This window comes from Vitis riparia, chromosome 14 (genome assembly GCF_004353265.1).
Source record: "Vitis riparia cultivar Riparia Gloire de Montpellier isolate 1030 chromosome 14, EGFV_Vit.rip_1.0, whole genome shotgun sequence".
Classification (NCBI taxonomy): Eukaryota; Viridiplantae; Streptophyta; class Magnoliopsida; order Vitales; family Vitaceae; genus Vitis; species Vitis riparia.
The window spans coordinates 7,876,103-7,880,914 of record NC_048444.1 but is presented as its reverse complement, the minus strand read 5'-3'; the positions used below and the strand labels follow the sequence as shown (position 1 = coordinate 7,880,914).

Below are 4,812 nucleotides of genomic sequence, written 5' to 3'. Positions count from 1 at the left end.
CTTTCATATTTTAGAAAAAAGAAATTGAATTTAGATTTAGGTTTTTTTTGTCAATTTTGTACAATAAGGGTTAGGGTTTGTTTTTTTAACAAAAATAATAATTTATTAATTAAAAAATTAAAGATATTATATTTTTTATATGTATGTAATTCAAATGTATTTATTTTTTATTTTTTATTTATTTTTTTATTTTATTTGTTGATATTGACAAAAATTTATTAGGGCGCATGATGAGATGGAATAATCAACACAATGAGAACAGAAAGCGCACGAAGATTTAGAAAGCGAGAGAGAAGAAGCCAAAGGGGCTTGAAAAACGTGGAGGGTGTTATGGTCATTTCCAGTTAGCAATAAGTGGCAAATAATTTTTCGAGAAAGTCCAGGTAAGCACAAGGGGCAAGAACCGTAATAATCGATCGTTTCACTGGCAATCTTAAAACACGCTGCCCTTCGGAGTGGCTATATAACGAGCCCATCTACGCAGATCTCTCCCACACTTCTTGAAAACTTTCTATTGAACGCAGATTTCGCAGATCGTTATCTTCCTTCATTTTGGGATTCTTTCTCGCTCTAGGGTTTGCTTCCAACCATCGCCGTCCGGGTTTTAATCAATTGCAGTAAGGGGTTTTAATCAATTGCAGTAAGTTTTCTTTTCCGTTCTTTTCCGTTTTCGATCGATTCTTTCAATGTTTTATTTGATTTCAAGGTTTGCCTGTGGTGATTTTCCTTTTTCTTTTCTCTGGTTTGTTTTTTTATTGATTTTTGCGGGGTTTTTATTTTATTTTTAGGGTTCGATCTTTCAAGAAAGAGTTTTGAAAGCAGTTACCATTCCTGTGGTGGTCTTCTTTATCTGTAAGTATTGTTTTTTGGTTGATTTTAATGAATATATATATATATATATATATATGTGTGTGTGTGTGTGTGTGTGTGTGTGTGTGTGATGATACTTGTTATCTATCTGTGTCTGTTTAAATTTTGTGTGTTATAATCCATCAATTTGTGATTCTGAAATCAAAGCTGTTAAAAAAAATTGCTTTTTTTTTTCTTTATGCGGGCTTGTTTATGTTGGCGCTAAACAAGAATACATTCTGTTTGGTTTCCCAGAATTTATTTATTTATTTATTTTGGGGGATTTTAATTTGATTTGATTTAAAGATCTTGCTTTTATTATGGAATTGTTTGTTTGGTTTTGGCTAGTGGGATAATGTAAACATCTATATTATATCCATATCTATATATAGTGGTTGGATTGGAATTGCTGGCCCCAATGCATTTATTCAGGCCGCAACACAAGGCTAGCAAATTCATCCCTAACTGTTTTGATTTGTATTCATATTTCTAAAACTTTTCCTTGCTATCTTATTCTTGTCTTGTTTTAATTACATATATTCACACTTAAAAACATATACACATCTCCCTCTTTCCTTATGAATATTGCCTAGGAATGATGTGCTCTATGTTTTTTTCTGCTTTCTCAACTTCTTTTTTTTTTTGCCACTATTTTTTCTTATGTGGACATTGTGCTGTTTGACTTCAGCTTGTGCATCATCACTGTTCAGATTCAATATTTTTCATAATGTTAGAGGCTTTATTTTGTTTTATTATTATTATTGGGTTTTGGGACTATTTACCGGGTTAGTGGTTTCACATTTTGTTTTATATGATGGTTTGTGCAGGTGAGACTGAATGAACTAATTCTCATGGAGTCGAAATGTGCGAAGAAAAAGTCTAGTAGTAGTAAATCTATGTTCTACGAAGCTCCTCTTGGTTACAGCATTGAAGACATTCGACCAAACGGTGGAATCAAGAAGTTCAGAACTGCTGCTTACTCCAACGTGAGTAGTTCTACTGTAATTTTAATCCTATTGGATGTTACATGATAACAATTTTTATGCTTGCAAAATGAAAAGATTTGTGCAAGTTATACTTTGCAATGTTATCTAACTTTTTCCCTTACCTTCTCTTTTATATATGCAGTGCGTCCGAAGGCCATCCTGAGATTCCCTTTAGTGTTTACATAACCACCTGAGGTGGTTCATAGGGCAGTTTACTCTATTTAGTATTTCTTTTATTTTCTTTGTCCCTCCCCTTGTTCTCTCACTCGTTCTCTCCCTTTCTGAAACTTCATTTGCTCCTTCAAAAGTAAGATGGCGTTGCCTGTTTCTGCAATTGGATTTGAAGGCTATGAAAGAGACTTGAGATATCATTTTTTGAGCCAGGAATCTTTGCTGACCCTGTTGGGATGGGTCTCCGTTCATTGTCTAAAACTCAATTGGATGAAATTCTAGAGCCAGCTGAATGCACTATAGTCTCTTCATTGTCAAATGATGAAGTTGATTCATATGTCCTTTCTGAGTCTAGCCTTTTTGTTTATCCTTACAAGATTATCATCAAAACTTGTGGGACTACAAAATTACTTCTCTCAATCCCACCCATCCTTAAGTTGGCTAATAGTCTTGACCTTTCTGTGAGATCTGTGAAGTACACTCGTGGGAGCTTCATATTTCCTGGTGCACAATCATTTCCACATCGTAACTTCTCTGAAGAAGTAGTTGAACTGGATGGTCATTTTGGCAAGCTTGGAGCAGGCAGCAAGGCTTACATGATGGGTAGTCATGACAAGCCACAGAAATGGCATGTTTACACTGCAGCTGCAGAGTTTACTGGTCGATCGGATCCAGTTTATACTCTAGAGATGTGCATGACTGGTTTGGACAGGAAGAAAGCATCTGTCTTTTACAAAACTGATACAAGCTCGGCAGCTGTGATGACTGAAAACTCTGGTATTAGGAAAATTCTTCCAAATTCTGAGATATGTGACTTTGAGTTTGATCCGTGTGGTTACTCAATGAATGCTATTGAAGAGGATGCAATTTCTACAATTCACGTCACACCAGAAGACGGTTTCAGTTATGCTAGTTTTGAAGCAATGGGCTATAATCTCAATGATGATAGTTTGACCCAGATGCTTGAGAGGGTTTTGGATTGCTTTCAGCCTGCTCACTTTTCTGTGGCACTGCATGCTGATGTTGAAGGCAAGAAACTTGAATATGACTTTCCCCTGGATGTGATGGGATACTATTGTGAGGGAAGGAGCTATGAAGGGCTTGGGAAGGGTGGTTCAATCATCTACCACAGCTTTATGAAGTCTGAAGAGTGTGGCTCTCCCAGGTCAATTTTGAAATGGAGAGAGAACGAGGAAGAGGAGCAAGTTCTTAAGAAAAGTGATGGACTGGATGTTGCGGTCCTTCTTTTTTACTCTATATAGAATAAATGAGGGTGTAGGGGCACCAGTATGATTTATGGTTTATGTTTTAGCTGTATTGGTTTGGTTCTTATCAGTTTGGGTTTTATGTCTTTATGTTGATTCTCAGGTTTAAGTGATAGACCTGATACTTTATAAGTAAACTGCTGCTTGTTTTTCATTATATCTTTTATTCAAAGATTGAAAGGGATGATGATGTGCAAATATGTGTTTGTTCATTTACTTAGACCATGGTACTAGTATTAGGTTTGGCTTCCAATGTTGTGCTATGCAAATTGGTATAGCGAAGCCTTCCATTTCTAGTGAGTGGGGCCTCTTGTTAACGGAGGAATATCAACAGGCGTATAGAAGGAATTCAGGACACTTGGTGGTCTATTAAATTTTTTGAATCTTGCTAAATGTAATGGAACACATACCACACCCCTCTTTTTTTCATTCCATTCCTAACCTTGAAATAATGAATCTAGCTGTGAAAATATGTGGTCACTGGTGACCGAACCGACCCCCCCACCTTTGAATCTTTATCTTGTGCGTCCATAGCCTGCTTTATTCTCTTAAATTTGCACCTCCATTTGTTTAGTTTTTTCTGGAGCCACATAACACCACATATCATTTTCTGAAAGACTTGTGGAGGGGGCATTATCATATAGGGGTTTCCAGTTTCTGGTTGGGTGGAATTTGGCTCTACACTTTCCATCTGTTGTAAGGAATTTGTTCCCCATCATTTTCCTTGAACACCTAAGCTTTGACAAAAAGTTTGGGCGTGACTCTCTGAAAGGAAAAGATGAGAGAACCCACCGCTCTTGAGGTGGTCCCATTCATTCAACTCCAGAGGAGTCAGTTTGTTTTGGTGGATGAATTGTGGACCTCGTGTTTCATCAAAACCCTAATGGAACAGAAAAAGGCATCCATCAAGCAGCCAAACTTGACTATGGAATAATCCAGTAACACATGTACGAACTGCTGAAAATAGGAGAAGATTCAAACATAGAACTTAGAAATAAAGTGGCAACATGCGCTGGATCCGCCCAAGTAGGGAGACACAGCTTAGGCTGAAAAGGACGATAGAAATTGAATGGAAGTTGCATGGATGGTCACACTTAAGTCTTTCCACGTTCAAAAGATTCATGGATGGGTGTACTTTTGGGGACACTCTTGTTTAACCCTTTCAATCAATTTACTGTCAAATCATGCGAATGGTGAGTAAAATCGGCTGCCCTCTAATGCCAATTCGACAAGTGGAACCTCACAGGTCAATGTAAGCTTTTCTTTTCGTGTCATTTGCAGCAGAGAATAAGTAAAGGAAACTGAAATTCCTTTTTAAACTATTTCTGCATTTCATCTTCCATTCCCGTCCCTTTTTCCAAATTGAAAGATATCAACCCATTCAGAAGTTTTTGCAACCCAATCATCAAAGATTTGACATTTTCAAATTCTTATCCGTAATTCACTAGAAGCTCTGGGAAGAAGGAACTCACTTCCATCACCTTCTATTCAAATTGCATAACTTCAAAATAACAGCATATAAAGAAGCCCTAAAACATATC

The 4,812-nt window shown here is 36.9% G+C and overlaps 1 pseudogene; it reads left to right on the top strand.

Moving 5' to 3' along the window:
* Positions 1–485: 485 nt before the first annotated feature.
* LOC117930171 lies at positions 486–3,469 on the top strand (annotated as a pseudogene).
* The last annotated feature ends 1,343 nt before the right edge of the window (positions 3,470–4,812 follow it).